General features: G+C 37.6%; 1 pseudogene; it reads right to left on the minus strand.

Annotated features, from left to right (window-relative positions):
* LOC142163267 (uncharacterized) lies at window positions 1–25,404 on the minus strand (annotated as a pseudogene).
* Window positions 25,405–25,683: the final 279 nt, after the last annotated feature.

Consider the following 25,683-nt stretch of genomic DNA (forward strand, 5'->3'; position numbering starts at 1 on the left):
TTAAGCTCTTCTAGGTGCCCTTTTGGTAGACTTCAAGGGCTGATGTTGGGACCCAATCTTCCTCCTCTCGGACTTCAATTTGGGACACCAAATAATTATAAAACTTGAACAATTGTCCTTTGGGCTTGAGCTCTTCCTCTACAATTAAAAGCTTCTTTATTTTCCATTGAAATCCAACAACCTTAGTCTGCAATTCTTTAGCTTGAGATCTTATAAATGACCTTCTTGGAGCTTCCAAAACTCTATCCTTGTCCTTGATGCTAACATTCCCCTCTCCTTGAAAAGAATTCATCTCCGAATTCGATCCTACATCAAACAAAGATAAGTCAGCAACATTAAGTGTAGCACTTACTTGAAACTCACCAAGAAGGTCCAGTTTGTAAGCATTATCTCTACTCCTTTCAAGGACTCAAAATGGGCCATCTCCTCTAGGATGGAACTTTGACTTCCTTTTGGAAGGAAATTTCTCCTTTCTAGAGTGAACCCAAACTAAATCTCCAGGTTGAAAAATAACTTGTTTTTGACCTTTATTCTTTCTCAAGGCAGTTTGCTCATTTTTCTTCTCAATTGAAAACTTTGTTGTTACACCACATACTTTCATACGTGAAAGTACGCCATAAATAAATTTATGAAAGCTCAGAAATGATATGTTATATCCCGCATTTTCGTATGTTAAAGTTTCGTCGTAAGTTAATCGATGTAAGTTTGGGAATGAGATTATTTTGAGATTATAAGTATTACGCTATTTCAAATAAGTGATAAGTAAATTCGTGAAGGTAAGAGCAAATTGAAGGAAATGAGTTTCATCGAAGTTTGACAATTTGGGATAAAATACGGTCCGAGCTATAATACTCGATATTTATGGACTAGTACCATATAAGCTACCACATGACCATGATAGTAAGGTGCATAAAATATGTTAAAAGTGAGTAATATTTTAAGTAATTTGAGGTAATTCTTAATTATGTGAATAATTAGGTAATTACTGATTTTAGTGGGAGATTAATTATTTAATTAGTGTATTTGGATAAGTTTTAACTAGTGTCTAATGTGGCAGCCCACCCTTCTAATTAATGACTAGAATAAGGTGGCAATTAAAAGAGTGATGAGGTTAAGCCACCACATAAAGTGGGGCCCACACCCATTCTAATATAAGACCTCTCTAATTTAAAAGAGAGGTCCATATATCACACATGAGCATCTTCAACAAGCATCTCAACACATAAGTAACGTGAGATTTCATAAGCATCTTCAATAATTCAACAAGATTTCATAGCATCTTAAGCAACGTGAGATTTTGCAATTATAGGGGAGTACTGTGCAATCTTTCTCAAGAATATCATACGGAGTTTTCCCTACTTCGATCTTGCCATGTTTTGTCGCGATTATCGTATGTTAGAGGGATTGTCAAGAGGACCGGCTCAGGTACATTAAGGCTATCCCTTCTTTCCTTTTAGCATGATCCATACGATACAAACGAAACGAGCAAATGCACTACTTCAATAAATGACTCTATTCATATAAATACTAGAGGTTCCTATGTTCTTGATTCCTATATATCTTATTATTCTATCGTCTGTTTATGGGTCTTAGAAAATATGTAAGTTGATAAAGTTTATGTTACGCCCCGCAATATTACGTCGATATTTCGTCCTGCAGTATTACATTACGATGATGTTACACTTCGCAGTATTAAATTACGACAATGTTGCACCCTGTAGTATTGTACGTTGAATTTGTCATAAGGTAATTATAATCAGTCCAAGGTAAAGATTATTTGGAGATTATAAGGATTATGCTATTTTAAACAAGTGATGAGTAAATTCTTGAAGGTGAGATGGGGAACAAGTCAAGGAAAATGAATTCTCGTCCAAGTTTGGCTTGTTGGGGTAAAATAAGGGCCGAGCAATAATACCCGATATTTATGGACTAGTGCCGTACAAGGTACCACATGACCATGATAGTAAGGTGTATAAGGTATGTGAGAAATGAATGGTATTTTAAATAATTTGAGGCAATTCTTAATTATGCGGGTAATTGGTTAATTATTGGGTAATGAGATATTATCCAATTAATTAAAGAGCTAATTGGATAAATGTAACACCCCGTAATTTGAATTGGTTGTGGATGCATTAAACGAGTATTAGCGTGATGGTAATTGAGTGGTTATGATAATAAGTGTACGAGTAATATTATAGGTGATTTGGGGTCTAAGGAGAGGCTTAAGTCTGCCAAGTTGAAAATTTTCATTATAGTTGAAAATTTGCAAATGAGTATGCACAAGACCTCACTTTGGGCGAGCATATCTACCTGGATACAATGCGTTGTGTGATTCACAAACTATAAAATTAAAGCCCTTTGAGTCTAGTTTTCAACGCAACAAACCGTTCGTCATTTGGAGGTGTATACAAAAAGTTATGACCATTTTACTGGGCAAGTGTCACTAGCGCGAACAAGAGCGCGAAGTTGCGCGTTTTTGCTAAGTATTCTGCCCCCAGCGCGCGCGAGCTCGCGCGTCTGGAAGGTTTTAAATATCTTATAGACCGGAAATAAGAGGAATTGAGTCATTTCTCAAGCTTAGGGCTTCCTCAACACCCCAACTCGACCAAGGCATCCAATTGCACACCTAAGGTGAGTTTTTAAGTGTGTTTTCATGGTCATTTCACTTCTCAATCACTAGTTACAACATGATTTTGATTGGGTTTCATAGGATTTCTTAAAAATCTCAAGAACACCCCAAAAGTTGTCTTTCAAGATTTGGTCTACAAGAGGTAATCCTACACCCTTAGACTTACATATATGGTATTATTATGGAATCATGAGTATAAATCAAGTATTACAACTTATGGTATGGCGATTGGAAGCCATAAATTCCCAATTTAAATACATGATCATGGTAGGGATTTAAAGGGTGATTATTTGATAGGATTTGTTGGTTGGGTGTGAATGGATGGTCATATACGTGATGTTGAAAGTTATAAATTGGTTAATCATGATGGTAGGATAAATTGTTGATGAATGGTGGTAATTAGATGAACTAATTATATGGTGATGAGATGTAGAGGTTTATGCCTACAAGGTGTTTGATAATATGCCTAAATGGCTTAAGTTATGGAATTTGTTACTAATATTGGTTCCATTGGATATTGCTATTGTAGATTGAAGGTTCTTAGTGTTGTGGATCATTGTAGTATCACTAAGGGGCGACATTGAGGTATGTGAGGCTAACTCTCTATGTTTGGGAATGTTAATGATCCTCCCTACACTAGTTCCTTTTACGACGTATCAATTGCCTCAGAAATATAGTTAAGCCTAGTTCCTTGAATAGTTGTAGAACTTCTATTCTCTAGCTTCATAACTCATTCATGACTTTCATTCTGAACGTCGTGAGCTCAGTTCGTATTCAATATAGACTTGGGTTTGATGTCCCTAAGTCTCAGTATAGCTTACTCAGTATGTCATAGATAGTTGAAGTTTCAGTATTCATAATCAGTTCAAGAATACATGTCTCATTCTAGTCCTATTCAGTATTCCAGTATTATGTAGCTTAGTATGATTTAGTATTCCAGTCTTATGTGCTCAGTATGGTCTAGTATTCCAGTATCATGTAATTCAGCGTGATTCAGTATTTCACTATCATGTATTGCAGTATAATTCTCAATTCCTGATTTTAAATCCCTGGATGTTGAACACTTGTATTTGGGCTTGGGGCCGCAGTTAATGCTTTATGCACCTTTGGGCCTGAGGCCGCAGTTTATGCTTTATGCATTTTGGACCGTAAGTCGCAGTTATGTATACGTATACTTGAGCCCGAGGCCGCAGTTTGTGCACATATATATATATATATTGGGCCTGAGGCCGCAGTTTATTATTCAGATAAACATGTTGTTCATCATTCAGAAGAGGGAGTATTCATATCCTTACTTCCTTTGTTCAGTTCAATTATCAGTTACCATTTCAGTTGCCAGTTATCAGTTCAGATATCAGTTATCAGTTCAGTTATCATTTATCATTTCAGTTTCAGTTTCAATAGTTATCATTTCAGTTATCAATTATCAAATCTCAGTTATCAGCTTAATTTCAGTTTCAGCATTTATAATTCTTTCTTTTAGTTGCTTTACATACCAGTACAATTCAAATGTACTGACGTCCTTTTTGCCCGGGGCCTGCATCTCACAATGCAGGTAATGATTTACAGGTTGATGATTCAGAGCGCTAGGATTCTCGTACCAGCTATTTGGTGATCCCCAGTTCTTTCAGGGCATTATCATTGCTACAGTCTTCAGTATTCACATACAGTCAGTGTTTTCAGTACTCAAATAGAGGCTTCATAGACTAGAGTAACAGTTAGACAGAGTCACAGGCTTTCATATTAAGCTATGTTGGTTACAAATATGTTTCAGAATTGTATTAGTATTTCCGCACTTTGATTTATATCATCCAGACTTTCGGTATATCAGCATATGTTAGTTTATCTTCCAAATTCAGTATGTTATGATACCACATGTTGATTCAGCTAGCTAGTTGGTTCGCTCGGTCACATGTAGTCAGGCACCAAGTGTCGTGTTACGTCTAGGCCCAGGTTCGGGGCGTGACAAAGCCTGGTATCAGAGCCCTAGGTTCAAGTGTCCTAGGGAGTCTATGAAGCCGTGTCCAATGGAGTTTCCTTTATATATGTGTACCGGCCACTCATATAAACGGTTAACTACCAAAACATCCAGGATTGTCTCATTTCTTTCTACTCTAGATCATGCCATGAATCTTAGAGCAATAGATAACCTTTTCTTCCTATCGAATTCCAAACGTATTGGATGCCCAAGCGACGCGCAGGAGAAACCTAAAGTCCTAGAGAGGATAATTGCCCATTGAGGTATGATTATGGAGTACAGCTTAGTAAATACGAGACTTTAGAGGATGTAAAAAGTGGGATGCAATGGATAGTGTTACAGATTAGAGCATAACCTTATCAGAAAGTACAAAAACAGTTATCATGTCTTATGGTTATTCAGTATGCCAGTATTCAGTTATATGTTTACCAGATATCCAATTTTCAGTATATCAAAATTTCTATAGACTTGTGAGTATACAGTGATGCATATGGATGCTCAAAGAGAATGTAAGTAACAGTGATTATAGCAAAATCTTTGCATGTTTTAGGGATTAAGACCCAAGACTCACGGGATGGTACATAAAGTGATTTATCAGATATATATGGCAGTGTATCCGTATGTCAGACCCCACGGTGTATCAGGATAATGATTCAACTGCAGCGGGCATAGAATTGATCACTATAGCTTTGGACAGAAAAGAGCCTAAGGGTAAAATACCTGGGAGTCAGAAACGTTTGTTATTACCAAAGATATGATTCATACAATTCATGCAAATGACTAGAAGATATGATGTATGAAATGAGAACCAAGAGCAGCCAATAGTGAATTTGAGGGAATGATTTTAAGTTGTTCATATTTATTCAAATCAGAACTAGAAAGTACCATGTTAGTAAATTTATATACGAAGTGGCTATGATTGTGAGATAAAAGATATGACAGTTCCCCTTGATGTGACTATGTATTTAGGTTGGAGGTTTATAATCTGATATGATTTTGAAGTGTATAGAAAGTTTGGGGTTAGATATTCCAATTTTATTTAAGACAGATGAACTTTCCCTAAGTGCAATCCATGTGCATAGTTCAAAAAGAATGATAGTGCACGACAAAAGAATATGGTCAGATGATGAGGGAAGTTAGGAGTAACCTTATGTTTCACTCTAGTTATTCAAAACAGAACATGAACACATGATGCTAGCAGGTAGTTAGTAACAAAATAGTGAGTATGATTGAGTAGATACAGTGAATTAGCACTTTCAACAGAGCTAGTAGAGGTACAATTTGATTCACTTAGCCAGGTTAACTCTAGTGAGTGGATGACAGTTTGAAATACCGAACGTGTGTTAGAACCCAAATAGTTTATGTTAAACTCGAAGTACAGTAGCAGTGGGAAAAAAAAATATTAGCTAGCAGTGAGAGCACAAACTATAGAAGAACAGCCTTTAGGATTTATCGTAATGTGGTTTCTCCAGGATTGACAGTGTGAGCAGAGTTAAATTATTAAGATTGTATATGATAGCTGTGAATACATTAGCTTTCTGTTAAGTGAATAATTTAATTTTTCCTAGTAAGAAAGATTTCTCAGAAGTAAGTTGGAAGATGAGTCGGCATTGACGTAGAGTGCAAATAATTGCAGAGAATAAGGAAAGTTATTTGGATCCCAGCAAAATGAGAAGGATCCACAAGTATAAGACCTGTGGTCTAAGGGGTGATGTGAAAATTTTCAATAAGTCCAGTTGGAGATCTGAAACTCGAACAGTAGCATGGGATATGAAAAAAGAAAATCAATTCGGTAATGAGGGAATATTGTATAATTACCACACGGATTATGTCTAACAAGTGTAAGAAAAACAAAGTGAGTAGAATGATCACCGAGTTTAGTTATTGATGATAAAATGATCACAGAAAGCTATAGAATCATGCCCAGTTATGTATCATGAGGGTAGTGCCATTGCACGAGACTCTAGTCTTCAGAATAATAGTTAAACACTTAGCTCACAACAATTCTATAAGTGTTTTTAGGAAGTTATTAAGAAGATACAGTATGGGAAGTATAACTCATGATTGCGGTAGATAAGAGAACTTTGGTAAAAGAAGTTCACCAGCCAAGATAGGAGTTCGACTTCGGACTCTAAAAGATGATAGAGTTGTTGTCTAGAATATGACTTGTTCCCCCTTAGTAGGCGAAGTGAAGGAGAAATAGTTTGATGATCCCTACTTGTTGTAGCTGAAAGAGGAGATTCACAAGTATAAGATGATGGCTTTCGAATAAGGGGGAGATGATGGTACTTTGAGGTACCAAGATTGTGTGTTCCAGACATAGATGGACTTAAAAAGGGAAGATCATGTTAGAAGCCAATAATTCCTGGTATTATTTCCATCCAGGTCCCCCAAATATGCATCATGACCAAGGAGATTGATTAGATGAACTACATGAAAAAGAACGTCGCACACTTGCGGCCAATTGTCTTAATTGTTAGCAAGTGAAAGTCGAGCAGCAAAAAGCCTAGTGTTTTATCACAGAATACACATATTTTGTGTGGAGATGGTAAATATGAAATTTATAAACGGGATTATCTTTCTCATTTTAAAAGCATGATTTGATTGGATGATTGTAAATCGACTTACCAAGTCAGCACATTTCTTGCCAATAAAGACTACAGATTCAACAGAAGATTATTCCAAGTTATACATTCAGGAAATCGTCTAATTACATGGGACTCCGTGGTCCGTCATTTGGGACTGTGGTGCTCAGTTTAAAATGAACTTTTAGAAGTTCTTTCAGAAATGATTAGGCACACGTTTTTCATCCTCAAAAAAAGATGGCTAGGCAGAGCGCATTGTTCAAACAATTGAGGATATTTCCTTGATGTTTAAAGTAATTGGGATGATCACATACCTCTTATTGGCCTTGTTAATAATAACCTACCATTCTAGTATAAAGATGGCACCGTACGAAGCTATGTGTGGGGGAAGGTGTAGATCACCAATTGGTTGGTTCGAAGTTGGAGAAGTGGAGTTATTAGGACCTTATTTGGTCTATCAGACTATAGAGAAAGTTAAGTTTATTCAACAACGTTTGAAGAAAACTCAGAGCCACTAAAATGTCCTATTCGAGCGTGCGACATAGAGACCTAGAGTTTCAAGTTGATGATTGGGTGTTTTTGAAAGTTTCGCCTATAAAAGGCATTATGAGATTTGAGAAGAAGGGAAAGCATAGTCCCTACTATATTGGGCCATATAGAATCTTGCAAAGGATCGGTCAATTAGCTTATGAGTTGGAGTTGCCACCAGAATTAGTGGTGGTACAACCAGTATTTTGCGTGTAACGTTATAACATTCAAGTTTCCAGCACTCAAATACTCATGTCAGTTCAGTACTCAGATACTTATGTCAGTTCAATACTCAGATATTCAAGTCCGTTCAATACTCAGCTACTCATGTCAGTCCAATACTTAGATATTCATGCCAGCTTAGTGCTTTGATATTGATGTTAGTTCAATTCTCAAATATTTGTGCCAGTTCAATATTCAGATATCCATGTTAGTTCAGTATTCACGTATTCATGGCAGATCAATATTTAGTCAATACAGTTCTGTTCAGTATCTCAACAGGTCAGTAATCGTGTATTCATAATATTTCAGTATTCTCATATCTCCATAACACCCATTTAATGACCATAGATAGTCGTAGTTGCAGCCAGGACCATCATTCGAGGACGAATGATCCCAAGAGGGAGATAATGTAACACCCCGTAATTTGAATCGGTTGTGGATGCATTAAACGAGTATTAGCGTGATGGTAATTGAGTGTTTATGATAATAAGTGTACGAGTCATATTATAGGTGATTTGGGGTCTAAGGAGAGGCTTAAGTCCAAGCCAAGTTGAAAATTTTCATTATAGCTGAAAATTTGCAAATGAGTATGCACAAGACCTCATTTTGGGCGAGCATATCTACCTGGATACAATATGTTGTGTGATTCACAAACTATCAAATTAAATCCCTTTGAGTCTAGTTTCCAACTCAACAAACCGTTCGTCATTTGGAGGTGTATACAGAAAGTTATGACCATTTTACTGGGCAAGTGTCACTAGCGGGAACAAGAGCACGAAATCGCGCGTTTTTGCTGAGTATTCTGCCTCCAGCGCGCGCGAGTTCGCGCGTCTGGAAGGTTTTAAATATCTTAAAGACCGAAATAACAGGAATTGAGTCATTTCTCAAGCTTAGGGCTTCCTCTACACCCCAACTCGACCAAGGCATCCAATTGCACACCTAAGGTGAGTTTTTAAGTGTGTTTTCATGGTCATTTCACTTCTCAATCACTAGTTACAACATGATTTTGATTGGGTTTCATAGGATTTCTTCAAAATCTCAAGAACACCCCAAAAGTTGTCTTTCAAGATTTGGTTTACAAGAGGTAATCCTACACCCTTAGACTTACATATATGGTGTGATTATGGAATCATGAGTATAAATCAAGTATTACAACTTATGGTATGGTGATTGGAAGCCATAAATTCCCAATTTAAATACATGATCATGGTAGGGATTTAAAGGTGATTATTTGATATGATTTGTTGGTTGGGTGTGAATGGATGTTCATATACGTGATGTTGAAAGTTATAAATTGGTTAATCATGATGGTAGGATAAATTGTTGATGAATGGTGGTAAATAGATGAACTAAATATATGGTGATGAGATGTAGAGGTTTATGCCTACAAGGTGTTTGATAATATGCCTAAATGGCTTAAGTTATGAAATTTGTTACTAATATTGGTTCCATTGGATATTGCTCTTGTAGATTGAAGGTTCTTAGTGTTGTGGATCATTGTAGTATCACTAAGGGGCGACATTGAGGTATGTGAGGCTGACTCTCTATGTTTGGGAATGTTAATGATCCTCCCTACACTACGTTTCTTTTACGACGTATCAATTGCTTCAGAAATATAGTTAAGCCTAGTTCCTTGAATTGTTGTAGAACTTCTATTCTCTAGCTTCATAACTCATTCATGACTTTCATTCTGAACGTCGTGAACTCAGTTCGTATTCAATATAGACTTGGGTTTGATGTCCCTAAGTCTTAGTATATCTTACTCAGTATGTCATAGACAGTTGAAGTTTCAGTGTTCATAATCAGTTCAAGAATACATGTCCCATTCTAGTCCTATTCAGTATTCCAGTATTATGTAGCTTAGTATGATTTAGTATTCCAGTCTTATGTACTCAGTATGGTCTAGTATTCCAGTATCATGTAATTCAACGTGATTCAGTATTTCACTATCATGTATTGTAGTTTGATTCTCAATTCCTGATTTTAAATCCCTGGATGTTGAACACTTGTATTTGGGCCTGAGGCCGCAGTTAATGCTTTATGCATCTTTGGGTCTGAGGCCTCAGTTTATGATTTATGCATTTTGGACCTGAGGTCGCAGTTATGTATACGTATACTTGGGCCCGAGGCCGTAGTTTGTGCACAAACACACACACACACACATATATATATATATATATGGGCCTGAGGCCGCAGTTTATTATTCAGATAAACAGGTTGTTCATCATTCAGAAGAGGGAGTATTCATATCCTTACTTCCTTTGTTTAGTTCAATTATCAGTTACCATTTCAGTTGCCAGTTATCAGTTCAGTATAAGTTATCAGTTCAGCTATTAGTTATCAGTTCAGTTATCAATTATCAAATCTTAGTTATCAGCTTAATTTTAGTTTCAGCATTTATAATTCTTTCTTTCAGTTGCTTTACATACCAGTACAATTCAAATGTACTGACGTCCTTTTTGCCCGGGGCCTGTATCTCACAATGCATGTAATGATTTACATGTTGATGATTCAGAGCGCTAGGATTCTCGTACCAGCTATTCGGTGATCCCTAGTTCTTTCAGGGCATTATCATTGCTACAGTTAGTATTCACATATAGTCAGTGTTTTCAGTACTCAAATAGAGGCTTCATAGACTAGAGTAACAGTTAGACAGAGTCACAGGCTTTCATATTAAGCTATGTTGGTTACAAATATGTTTCAGAATTGTATTAGTATTTTCGCACTTTGATTTATATCATCTAGACTTTCGGTATATCAGCATGTGTTAGTTTATCTTCCAAATTCAGTATGTTATGATACCACATGTTGATTCAGCTAGCCAGTTGGTTCGATCGATCACATGTATTCAGGCACAGAGTGTCGTATTATATCCAGGCCTAGGTTCGGGGCGTGACAATAAGATGGGGAAAGAGTAACATGGCAGTAAGCCACCTCTTAAGCAAATGACTAAGAATCATTTCTTATTAGGTGGCAACCTAATTCATTAAATACAAGACACTTCATATCTAATATTTTAAAGACTTGAAAAAGTAATATGTTAGGTAACACTTCACTTATATTATTTTGAATACAAGACTACAAATAAGATTTGAACCTTTGCTCATGGCAACGTGATTCACTTCTATTATATTGAATACAAGACTATAAATCAGATTTAAATCTTTGCTCATGGCAACGTGAATTCTTACCCATTTCATACAAATTCCTACAAGTTTTTAACGAATCTCTCGCAACCAAATAATTCCAACGAGAATTATTACCACCTTAGTAACGAAAATTTTTGCGGTTCTAAAGAAGTACGGTGCAACCTTTTTCAAGAATATTATATGGATTTATTCCCACTCCAGGTATGTTAAGACTATCTCTTCTTTCTTTTGGCATGATCTATATGATACAAACGAAACGAGAAAATGCACAACTTCTATAAATGACTCTATTCATAGAAGTATTAGAAGTACTTATGTTCTTGATTCCCCATGTGTCATATTATTCTATCATCTGTTCATGGGTCTAAAAAATACGTAAGTTGGTAAAGGTTATTTCATGGTATTAATCAGAGGCATAATGGTCTTATGATGTACTGAGAGATTTTTTATTAACGTATTTCATATGCATTTCATGCATTTATTCATGCACATTGACCCATGACTAGATGGCGTTATATATGTGTATATATGTATATGATATGTATATGGGATATGGAAAAAGGTTACGGTATTATATATGCACGACCACCTAATCAGCTGGTATACGTTGATGATTTTACCCACAGTGGCCGAGATGATATGATGGAATGCCCTCAGAGGCTTGATAATATGAACACATGTACCTATGCACAACACAACATTCATATGCATATATATATGCATGACACTATAAGTATTTCATGATTTACAGAGTTATCCAGAGTTAGAGGTTGAGTCAATTACTCTATATTTCTTCCATATCTTTTATGTACTTATTTATGTGCCTTACATACTCAGTACATTATTTGTACTGACATCCCTTTTGCCTGGGGACACTGTATTTCATGCCCGCAGGTCTCGTCGATAGATAGTCGAGAGTGCTCCAAGTAGGCTATCAGCTCAGCGGAAGATGTTGGTGCGCTCCATTTGCTACGGAGTTGTTTATTTTGTCAGTATAATTAGGACATGTATTGATTGGTATGGCAGGGCCCAGTCCCAACCTTTGTGATACCTATGTACTCTTAGAGGCTTGTAGGCAGATGTCATGTATACAGATACTTGTATGGCCGTGTCGGCCTATGTTTTGATTTTACAAATGATCATGTTGGCCTTATTGGCCAGTATGTCACGTATGTAAGTTTTTATATTAGGCTGGGTCGATCTATGTCGAGTATTTCCCCAAGTTTTATTCTACTAATCTCACGACAACCTCTTTGGCTCATTTACCTATGATAGTATGATACGAAAGATACGTTACGTAGGTACTAGGTTGAGTAAGGTTCCGGGTGCCCGTTGCGGCCCATTGGTTGGAGTCGTGACAAAAGTAGTATCAGAGCAGTTCTATCCTAGGGAGTCTACAAGCCGTGTCTAGTAAAGTCTTGTTTATGGGTGTGTCGTGCACCACACTTATCAGCAGGAGGCTACAAGGCATTTAGGACTGTCACTCTTTCTTCTTACTCTAGATCGTGTGATAGAGCTCAGTTGCAAGAACTCAATTTCCTAAACTCTATCTTGTTCATAATACGATGATGCCTACATCTAAAAAGACAGTTGGTAAGAGATATAGCTATGGAAGAATTGAATATGAGGAACTCAATTTTTGCATCATGCTTGTGATGGATAAATATAAGGTATTCAGCAGATCATATGTATATAAGATGTGTAAGCTTCTTGATAAGGATACCTAAGGCAAGAATGCCTATCAATTCTTAGGGTAAAAAGAAATGAATGAATAAGAAAGTACAAGTAAAAGAAGCAAGGTGAAAGAGGATACGAGGTACCTAGCTAATGAAGATTATCATTATTTACCATTCAGGAAGTGAAATATAAGCATTTTGAGTTACCTTCAATAGTAACAAAGGTATGTTCAACTGGCCACACCGATCTGAGTTATGCTCTATGGGAGCTAACAAATATGGTTTAAGAGAAAGACATAATATCACGATCCAGCTGAGGCTAGAGTGACCCAAAATGGTGGATGGATTGTTTTCGTTAGTTGACATTTTCGAAGTATATTGCAAAAGTGCTAATAAATCTCCTTTTGAGACTTCCAAATAGTGCACTCTAAAATAGTATAGCTAGATATGAGTACTACAAAGATAGGCACAAGAACCCTTGACGGGATAAATATTACCTAAGTGTGGCTCCCGTCCCTAGTTGAGTGAGAACGTTAAGCAATCCGAAAAGCCAGTGGATGGAGCAAGGGGATCAAAAAACAAAAGAACTCTTGTTAAAGTTTTCAGAATCTATAGTCAAATGAAGAAAGAGACGAGAGGTGATGAGCATTAAGACAACAAAAGAATATAGGCCATACAGTCACATCCTAATTTCGAGAAATAAGTTCGCGACTCTAACGTGATTAATAGAAGGAAAAGTTAGACCCCAGAGTAATAGAAATCAGTGTGGACTGGTGAACAAGATAACTAAACATAAATTAGGGACTGAGTGATTTGATAATAGTCGGCATCATGAGAATTTTAGATTGCATTCCGGCGATAAAAGAATGGACGACAGAAGAATAACCCTTAAAGGTCATTCGGGAAAACACTTTCCTAAAGCAAGCAATGTGAGCAAAGTTAAGCTTAATGGATTATGTGTGCTAGCTACACTAAGTGTCACCCTCGTGGGTAAGGAATTTTGTTATCCTTGGTACAGAAGGATTACCACAAGGCGATTAAGGGTCATTGATGATGTGAAAAGACGAAAAGGATAAAGAGGTAAAACATATATAGGTAAATCGTCATAGCTCTAGATCTTAGAACTCCCCTAAAGAGGGGAATATGGAGTGATGTGGCGTTAAATCAGAATTAAGTTAGTCTAGTAATTATGGAATGTTAAAGGAAGATTGCGATAAAAATGAGATTGCACTTATCCAAATCCTATAGATATGCTACGATTCCAGAACATTATGCAAGCACGAATTCAAGGAGAGGGAGTAAGGGTTCCGACCTGGGATGTTATTGATAAAAAAAGAGCCAGTGTGAGAGGCAAGTTAAGACAAAGGAAATTACCCAAGAAAGTTTACGTGGAATATTGATATTAGAATGGGCCAACGAGCAGTTAGCAGCTGATTCAGGAAGAGCCTAGTTATGGCTAGACAAGAAGATACAGATAAATCAGTAGATCATGCAAGAAAAATACAGTAAAACCCAGTATAGTAAATTCAGCCTCGCAATTATGACATCGTGATCCTTGAGATATATACAAATAGGAATCGGGGTAGTTAAAGGTATCGTATGCATGTTACGGGGATAAAAAAAGTGTCACCGGGAAGGCAGTCAAAATATCAGTTCAGAAGCAACCCTACAACCAAAAAGGCACAGAGGTAAGCAACTACGGATGATTATAGGCAAGAAAGGACATCAAAAAGTCCGTAATAGGCTCACAACTTTACGAGAGTCAAGGGTTCTCCCTAAGTACTACAACGAAAGACTAGCTTAGGAAATAAGGAAGAAGGCTTCAACCTAAGCACAACGACCAAAAGAGGAAATGGTCGTGTAACAACAGTCTCACAACAACATTGTAAGAACTCCAAAGGAAAGTGGCACCTACCGTGGCTAATAAACGGGAAGTAAAATTAAAAGTAATATTCGAGATCATATGAGTTGCACGAAAACTCTGGCATGTATGGGCACTAAGACAAGCTAAGTATGGATGCAACAATGGGGCGGAAAGACCAGGAAAAGTAATAGCTTATGTTGAAAGAAAGCTAAGATGGAACGAAAGAAATTATTCGATCAATGATCCAGAATTGGTTACGTTATGAATACACTTAAAGGTTCAGAGTTTTATACATGAAGCATATACATCCGTAGAATATTCTAGTATACGTTAAAAGAAAAAAATTGAGCCCAGGTCATAAATGAAGGATAATATCATGCATACCTAGCGCCCATGAAAGGATAAACAGAATAACTAATACCACGAACCCGAGATCGAGAGATAATTTAAGCCGACATAAAGGTCGATCAGAAGAACGAGGAAACTAAAGAGTTACATCAACGAAGTAAATCAGGAATCCGGTTATTGGAACCAGAAGTTATAGGAATCATGATTGAGAACATAGCAGAATCACACTTAATATTAGAGGTTATTAAAGAGAGATAGAAGAAAGAGAGATAGAAGAATATGAGGTGATATTTTAAAGTAAGGTAAAGGTGAACAACGTACGAAATACTCAAATACTAAGAGTGGTCCATACTTTAGGTAAAAGACTAGAAGCACTGAGATTCAGTATTCAGGAATGACAACAACGTCATCAGTGGTATACCTTCCAGCCTATGGTTTCTAAGTACCGAAAATTTTAATTAGAGAGTAAAAGGAGAGTTAGAGATGAAGCGATTTCTCGCTTGATGTTCCAGAAAAGCATAAAGGAAACGATCTCAAGCTAAAGTATGATATAATAACAAGGTTTTAGAAAGACAAGAGTAAGGATAAGAAGAAGGAAAGTGAGAAGGTGACGACAATGGATAAGTCCTCGGGATTAAACCTGTGAAAACAAAGAAGCTGATGGTCCCTCTAAGTTATAGAAAGCTAAATATAGCCTGAATGAACTCAAAGGAGTCTAAGACTAGTAGCATTTAAAAAAGATGGAATGTTGCTTGAGGATGTAATTGTGATAGATAAAGGATGATGTTTGGGCCTTCGATTGAGTAATGATTTCATGAAGTGAACAGGATTAAAATACCCACATAAGGTAAACCACATTAGGATGCTATGAAAAATGGTTATGGAAGTATAGTATTGTATCACCGCTAGGTGGATCAATCTAATCACTCCAGATGTCCCCGATGAGATGCGAGCCCCAGCGGCGGTGTTACATAAAAGATCAAGTTATCAGTGGTAGATGATGAATCAACATTAAGGTAAATCAACAATAGATGGATAAAAGTTTAACAGTATGAGATGAAATTAGACCATCAGTCTTAAGGATAAACAACGAGAGTAAAGTCATATGACTTACCTAGGTGTAGTAAAGTCATATGGATGGATAACCAGGTCTATGGAATAAGATATATCCATATTCGCAAGTTCTACAAAGTACTGAGCGAAGAACTTCATTACACCTATAGATGCCCAGAGAGGCATCCTATTAAGCCTTGTATATGTTTACAAAGTAAGGCCTAGAGATCGGCTAAAAGATTGAGGAAAAAGGAGATAAGAGTCGCATAGGCACACATACAAGGTTAGTATCATAGAGGCTGCATGATAGAAGGTAGCAACACTTACGAGATTGGAAGGAATTCGATCACAAGTCATGGCATGGGAAAGAGGCCTAAAGGGGGAATGCCTTGTCCTTATGATTTATTCACAGAACAACTACCTAAATGGCAAGGAGAGTATTAAGGTATTCACAAGAGATATAAGTTATGAAAATGATAAGAGCATCAATCAACATTCGAGGACGAATGTTACAAAGGGGGTAATGATGCTACGCCCTGCAATATTACGTCGATATGTCATCCTGCAGTATTACATTACGATGATGTTATGCTTCGCAGTATTAAATTACGGCGATGTTGTACCCTGTAGTATTGTACGTTGAATTTGTCGTAAGGTAATTGACATCAGTCCAAGGAAAAGATTATTTGGAGATTATAAGGATTATGCTATTTCAAACAAGTGATGAGTAAATTCGTGAAGGTAGGGTAAAGCAAGTCAAAGAAAATGAGTTTCGTTGAAGGTTGTCAATTTGAGATAAAATATGGTCCGCGCTATAATACCCGATATTTATGGACTAGTGCCATGCAAGGTACCACATGACCATGATAGTAAGGTTTATAAGGTATGTTAAAAATGAGTAGTATTTTAAGTAATTTGGGATAATACTAAATTATGTGGTTAATAGGTTAATTATTAGATTAGTGGGGGATTAACAAGTTAATTAAGGAAATAATTGGATAAAGATGGGGAAAGAGTAACTTGGCAGCAAGCCACCTCTTAAGCAAATGACTAAGAATCATTTCTTATTAGGTGACAACCTAATTCATTAAATACAAGACAATTCACATCTAATATTTTAAAGACTTGAAAAAGTAATATGTTAGGTAACACTTCACTTATATTATTTTGAATACAAGACTACAAATAAGATTTGAACCTTTGCTCATGGCAACATGATTCACTTCTATTGTTTTGAATATTGTATACGGTCTAAATCGGGGAGCTTAATTTAGTAGACTTGGTCATACCCCGATCTTGAGTTTGGAAGCTCGAAGTAAGAATCGAGCATGACCGAGATATGTGCACCTTGAAAAGCCAATTGGAGGCACGTCATGATCTACCTCGAGGGCAGTACAATTTCGATGACACTCGAGAAAGAGCGGGAATTTCTCAAGGACACATGGATCAGGGCATAAATTAAAGGATATAATTTGTGCGAAATAGTACAGGTCCGTACTAGGTTGTTATACAGTTGTACCAATAGAATTTCTTACCACAATTAGGAATGTACTATATTGGGGATTTCTCCTCCTATATAAAGGGGACCCCAATTGTTTGTAAAGACCATGACATATTATTCACTGCAATAGAATATTTTACTTTGCTTTTCTCGTGCTCCACAATTGTTCTTCAGCTTTATTGTCTTAACTTTATTGTTCTTACTTTATTTACTCTTAACTCACCTCGAGGCCCCGGAGATAATCGAGATCGAGGTCCCCATTGCTCTAACAACACTAGTTTGGTTCATCAATTCTTCTTACTTAAACCTAATATTACTTGTATATTCACTAATATTGGAATAAATCACATATCTTTAAAAGCACAAATCACCTTTAATGGTTATTCATATTTTTCGAGGTAAACTGTTTGGCGCCCACTGTGGGGCTAAAGATAATAGTGATTATTTATTTACTGATTCTCATTATACAAGTTATCTTTACACTTTTTTCTTGTCAAGATTTTTTGATTCTCAGGCTTAAACATGTCTAGCACACAGAATGCACCTATTAACGAGGACGAAGGTCTTGGAGAAAATAGCGGTATAGGGGTCGGTGTACCACCCAAACACCTTGAGGAAATGCCATATATGGAGCCGGTGGATATCAATTCGCATAAGGATCTACACGCAGATTAAGGTACAGACCTTGTAGGGAATACATGTTGGGAAGCCCGGTCCGATGGCCAAAGAACACAAGGAATGGAAGGAGGAGTCAGCCTCCAGGTGATATTCGAAATGTTGCAAGCCCAGCAAGTCACCGTTTCTCAACTTCAGAGTCAGAATAGTACTCCAAACACAGCCAAACCAATGAACACTCGGCGTGTTGAACCAGCACTAGAGAGGCCCCATGAAAGTGGCTCGGGGACTGTGTCACGACCCAAATCGATGAGCCGCGATAGGCACCCGGTACCTTACTTAACCGAGTACCAACATAACATATCTTTCTTATTACATCATTATATACACATAATATACGGACCTAATAGGCCAACATGCTCCTTTATAAACTCAAAACATAGGCCGGCAAGGCCGTACAATCTTTTACGTACACGACATATGTCTTCAAGCCTCTAAGAATACATAAATATCATAAAGTTTGGGACAGAATCCCTCCATACCAAACAATACACGTCTAAATCATACTAACCAAACGAGCAACTCCGAAGCAAATGGAGCACACCAACATCTTCCACTGAGCTGATAGCCTACTTGGAGGGCTCTCATCCTGTCTATCGGGACTTGCAGGCATGAAACGCAGCATCCCCAGGCAAAAGGGATGTCAGTACGAATAATGTACCGAGTACGTAAGGCGCATAAATAAGTACATAAGAGACATGGAAGAAATATAGAGTATATGACTCAACTTGTAAGTCTGAATAACTTTGTAAATCGTGAATTACTTTTAGTGTCATGCATATGCGTATTAATGTCATGTCGTATAGAGGTACATATTTCATAACATTATTAGCCTCTGAGGGCATCCCATCATATCATATCGACCACTGTGGGCAAAATCATCATTGTATACCAGCTAATCAGGGGGTGATGCGTATATAACGCCATAACCTTTCCAATATCCCATATACATATATATATATATATACGTGTATATAACGCCATTTGAGTACATACATATATATGCGTATATAACGCCATTTGAATCATATTTCAGCCACTTTGGGCAACATCGTCATCATATACCAGTTGATCAAGTGGTGGTACGTATATAACGTCGTAACCTTTTCCCATGTCCCATATACATATATTTACATATATAAGCGTATATAACGCCATCTGGTCATGGGCACATGAATGCAATGTATGAAACGTACGTCAATACAATCATTCGGAATGTCATAAGACCATTTTTCCTCTTAGTAATATCATAAAGTAAACTCTTTTCAACTTTCGTTTTTTTTCTGAGACCCATGAACAGATGATAAAATATTATGATACACGGAAATTCAAGAACATAGATAGCTCTAATACTTCTATGAATAGAATCATTCATGGAATTTGTGCATTTGCACGTTTCGTTCGTATCGTATGGATCCTGCCAGAAGAAAGAAGGAATAACCTTAACATACCTGAGATAGGGAAAAAAATCCGTATGATATTTTTGGAAAAGGTTTCACCGTACCCCTTTAGAACCACAAAATTTGTACGTTATTAAGCATCTAAAAAAACTTCTCGTTGGAGTTTTTTGGATTCGAAAATGTCATGTTTAAGCTTGATAATGTTCTGGATTTTAAGAATTTTGGTTGAAAGATGTAAGATAGCTAATGTTGTTTTTTGGTTGGAAGGGGCTTTTGATGTAAGAATGATTGACATTCTTATGGGTTAGTCTTGAATATGGAATATCTTTTAAAATGGAGTGAAATGTTGTTTTTGCCTAATTTTGCAAAGTTTTTGCATTTCTCCAATAAAGATATTAGTCATCCTCACGTGTTACCAAGATAGCATTTTGTCTAAATGACTCATTTGTATGCTTTGCCACCTTGGCTAAGCTTATGCCAAGTGGCAATCCCAAAAAAAAGCTCTTATACAATACCACAATTATCTCCATTATTAATCGGTTATCCACATAATTGAGAATTATCTCAAATTACTTAAAATACTACTCATTTTTATAACACCTTATACACCTTATTATCATGGCCATGGGGTACCTTGTATGGTACTAGTCCATAAATACCGGGTATTTTAGCTCGGGCTGTATTTTATCCCAAAATGCCAAACTTTGACAAAATTCATTTTCTTAGATTTGCTCCCCCTTTAACTTTCATGAATTTACTAATCACTTGTGAAATAGTATAATTCTTATAATTCCCAAGTAATCTTTTCCTTGGACTGATGTCAATTACTTTACGACAAATTCAACGTAAAATACTGCAGGGTGCAACATTGTCGTAACTTATTACTGCGAAGCGCAATATCACCGTAATGTAATACTACATGGTGCAACACTGTCGCAACTTATTACTGCGAAGCGTAACATCTTCGTAATGTAATACTGCTAGGTAGAGCACTGTCGTCACTTAATACTGCAGTTCGTAACATCATCGTAAAATATTATTGCAGAGCATAACATTGTCGTAATATAATACTGCAGGACGTAATATTGCGGGGTGAAATAGACCGACCCCACGATAATGAAAGTGCTCGAAGAACTCGCCAAAAGGATCGAGACCGAAGAAAAGAAGATTGAAGAAAATGACAAAAAAATGGATACATTTATCTCAAGGGTCGACCAAATACCGGGAGCACCTTCGATTTTGAAAGGACTGGACTCAAAGAAGTTCGTGCAAAAACCATTCTCTCAGTGTGCGGCTCTGAAGCCCATCCGAAGAAGTTTCGGATGCCAGATATCCTGAAATACAACGGAACCACCGATCCCAACGTGCACATCACCACATATACTTGTGGCATAAAAGGAAATGATTTGGAAGATGATGAGATTGAATCTGTTTTGCTAAAAAAGTTTGGGGAAACTCTGTCTAAAGGTGCCATGATTTGGTACCATAACCTACCCCCAACTCTATCAATTCGTTTGCCATATTGGCAGACTCATTTGTGAAGGCACATGCTGGTGCCATAAAAGTTGCAACAAGGAAATTCGATGTATTGAAAATAAAGCAAAGGGAGAACGAGATGTTGAGGGATTTTGTATCCCGTTTCCAATCAGAACGAATGGAGTTACCACCAGTCTCCGATGACTGGGCTGTAGAAGCCTTCACTCAGGGGCTAAATGAATGAAGTTCGATAGCTTCGTAGCAGCTGAAGTAGAACTTGGTCGAGTAACCCGCTGTGACTTGGGCGGATGTGCATAACAGGTACCAATCAAAAATTAGGGTCGAGGATGACTAGTTGGGAGCCCCCTCGGGCTCTGTTTATCCAAGCAGTTACTAGCAAGGGGGTCAGGAAATGCAGACAGTGGGACAAGATCGAACAAGGAAAGATATCAGCCATACGTCGAGGATCGAAGAAATATTACAAGGCGTAACATACTTCGAAATGATCGAAGAGTCTAGGTCAAAGTTCCCGTGGACTCATGAGCAAAATTGGGTTTGATAGGCATTTGGGACCGGCTGAGGCACCTCGATTATCGGAGTACAACTTTAGCGTCGATGCCTCGACAATCGTGTCACGCCCCGAACCTGGGCCTGGATGTAACACGATACTCGGTGCCTGACTACATGTGACCGAGCGAACCAACTGGCTGGCTGAATCAACAAGTGGTGTAACTATGAGCTAGAGGTAAATATAAAACATGATAATCTACTAAAGAGTCTGACTAAAATATCATAGATGCGGAAAATACTGAAAGGTCTGCAAGTATAAACAAGTAGCCGACAAGGCTAACACATGAAATCCTGCTAAGATCTGACTAACTGGGTTATAGTCTACGAAGCCTCTAAAGAATACTGCAAATGCTAATTGTTTACCGGGACAAGGTCCCCGGTATACCTTATTAACTGAAATACTATAATGACTAAAACAAAAGAGAGACCCCGGAAGACTGGGGCTCACGAATAGCTGATAAGAGATGTCCTAGCAAGCAGAATCGTCAACCTAAAAATCATTACCTGCTTCGCGAGATGCAGGCCCTGGGCAAAAGGGATGTCAGTACATTTGAATTGTACTGGTATGTACAATAGCTGAACAAAAGAACTGTCAACACTGAAACTGAAACTGAACTACTAGTTGATAAACTGATAACTGAACAAGGAAGTAAGGATGTGAATACTCCCTCTTCTGAATGATGAACAACCTGTTTATCTGAACATTAAACTGCGGCCTCAGGCCCAATATGTATATATATATGTGCACAACTACGGCCTCAGGCCCAAGTATACGTATACATAACTGCTACCTCAGGTCCAAAATGCATAAAGCATAAACTGCGACCTCAGGCCCAAATGCAGGTGTTCAACATTCAGGAATTTTAATCAGGAACTAAGAATCATACTGTAATATGTGATACTGAAATAATGAGCCATACTGACTTACATGATACTGGTATAGTGAATAGGATTAAATTGAGATGAGTATTCATAATAAGTTGATTTTTCATAACTGAAACTCATAGAATATCGAATGATTATGAAACTATGTCATCTAGAGAATATAAGTTCTACTTCTATTCATGTAACCAAGGCATAATTACTTTCTGAGGAAACTAGTAATGTTCATGATGAATGGGACGTAGGGAAAATCATAGATATTCCCAAACGTAAAGAGTTAGCCTTACATACTTTAATTTTCCCCTTAGTGATACTACAATGATCCACACTACTAAGAACCTTCAATCTACAACAACAACATCCAATGGAACCCAATATTAGCAATAAATTCCATAACTTATGCCATTTAGCCATATTATCAAACACCTTGTAGGCATAGATATTTACACCTCATAACTATAGAGTTGGTTCATCCAAATATCACCATTAACCAACAATTCATTCCACCATCATTCCTAACAAATTTATAACTTCCAACAACATATGTATGACTATCCATTCACACCCAACCAACAAATCCTATCAAATAATCACCTTTAAATCCCTACCATGGTCATGCATTTAAATTGGGAATTTATGAATTCCAATCACCATACCATAAGTTGTAATACTTGATTCACACTCATAATTCCATAATTACACCATATATGTAAGTTTAAGGGTGTAGGATTACCTCTTGTAGACCAAATCTGGAAAGACAACTTTTGGGGTGTTCTTGAGATTTTGAAGAAATCCTATGAAACCCAATCAAAATCATGTTGTAACTAGTGATTGAGAAGTGAAATCACCATGATAACACACTCATTATAGTGAGTTGGAGGCGGAATACTAAGAAAAAACGTGCGATTTCGCGCTCCTGTTCGCGCTAGTGACACCTGCCCAGTAAAATGGTCATAACTTTCTGTATACACCTCCAAATGACGAACGGTTTGTTGCGTTGGAAACTAGACTTAAAGGGATTTAATTTTATAGGTTGTGCATCACAAAACTCATTATATCCAGGTAGATATGCTCGCTGAAAGTGAGGTCTTGTGCATACTCATTTGCAAATTTTCAGCTATAATGAAAATTTTCAACTTGGTTTGGACTTAAGCCTCTCCTTAGACCCCAAATCACCTATAATATGCCCCATACACTTATTATCATAACCACTCAATTACCATCACGCTAATACTCGTTTAATGCATCCACAACTGATTCAAATTACGGGGTGTTACATTATCTCCCCCTTGGGATCATTCGTCCTTGAATGATGGTCCTAGCTGCAACTACGGTTATCTATGGTCATTAAATGGGTGTTATGGAGATATGAGAATACTGAAATATTATGAATACATGTATATCGAACTGAACGAGCACATGATCACTAAATACTAAGCTAAGTAAATATTGTAGGACATAGAGATTATAATATAAGACCTGAATGGAAAGGTTAATTACCTTCCACATTTTCCTTTTGCTCTTCAAAGAGATGGGGATATCTGGACTTCATGTCTTCCTCGGCTTACCATGTAGCCTCTTCAACCTTTTGATTTCTCCAAAGCACTTTTACTGAAGCAATTTCCTTAGTTCTGAGCTTGCGGATTTGTCGATCAAGAATAGCCACTGGAATTTCCTCATAAGACAAGTTGTCCTTAACCCCTATAATCTCCATAGGAACCACAAATGACGGGTCTCCCATGACTTTCTTCAACATGGACACATGAAACACTGGGTGTACAGCAGCTAGTTCTTGTGGCAATTCTAACTCATAAGCCACCTGTCCAATCCTTCGCAGGATTCTATATGGACCAATATAGCGGGGGCTAAGTTTCCCCTTCTTCCCAAATCTCATAACGCCTTTCATGGGCGATACCTTTAGAAACACCCAATCATCAACTTGGAACTCTAAGTCTCTACGGCGTACGTCCGAATAGGACTTTTGGTGACTTTGAGCCGTCTTCAAATGCCTTTGTATCAAATTGACTTTCTCCATGGCTTGATAGACCAAATCGGGTCCTAACAACTCCGCTTCTCCGACTTCGAACCAACCAATTGGTGATCTACACCTTCGCCCATACAGAGCTTCGTACGGTGCCATCTTGATACTAGAGTGATAACTATTATTATAAGCAAACTCAATAAGAGGTAGATGATCGTCCCAATTACCTTTAAAATCAATAACACATGCCCTCAACATATCCTCAAGAGTCTGGATGGTGTGTTCCGCCTGGCCATCTATCTGAGGATGAAAAGCGGTGTTGAGGTTCACCCTTGTGCCCAATCCCTTCTGAAAGGATTTCCAAAAGTTTGTTGTGAACTGAGCACCACGATCTGAGATAATGGACAAAGGAGTCCCATGCAATCGGACAATTTCTTTGATATACAACTTGGCATAATCCTCGGCCGAATCTGTAGTCTTCACTGGCAAGAAGTGAGCTGACTTGGTAAGTCGGTCTACAATCATCCAAATCGAATCATGCTTTCGGAACGAGCGAGGTAGACCTGTTATGAAGTCCATGTTTATCATCTCCCATTTCCAAATGGGAATTTCTATATTCTGAGTTAAACCGCCAGGCTTCTGGTGTTCGACTTTCACCTGCTGGCAATTTGGACACTTAGCCACGAAATCTGCTATATTCTTTTTCATATCATTCCACCAATAAACCTCTTTAAGATCAGATACATCTTTGTGGAGCCTGGGTGAATAGAATACCTGGAATTGTGGGCCTCTAACATAATCCGCTCTTTGAGCCCATTTACATCTGGAACGCATAGTCTGCCTCTGTATCTCAAAGTGCCATCATCTCCCCCTTGTTCAAAAGCCATAGTCTTGTGTTTGTGAATTCCTTCCTTCAACTGCAATAAGTAAGGATCACTGAACTGTTTTCTTTTGCTTCGGTTACTAAGGAGGATTCAGCCCTGTTCTGGAGAACAACGCCACCATCTTCGGAGTCCAAAAGTCGAACTCCTAGATTTGCTAAGTGGTGGACTTCCTTCATCATAGTTCGCTTGTCTGCCTCAACATGAGCTAGGCTCCCCATAGAATGCCGACTGAGAGCATCGGCTACAATATTTGCTTTCCCCGGATGATAGAGGATATCAACA

Source organism: Nicotiana tabacum, chromosome 1 (genome assembly GCF_000715075.1).
Source record: "Nicotiana tabacum cultivar K326 chromosome 1, ASM71507v2, whole genome shotgun sequence".
Lineage (NCBI taxonomy): Eukaryota > Viridiplantae > Streptophyta > Magnoliopsida > Solanales > Solanaceae > Nicotiana > Nicotiana tabacum.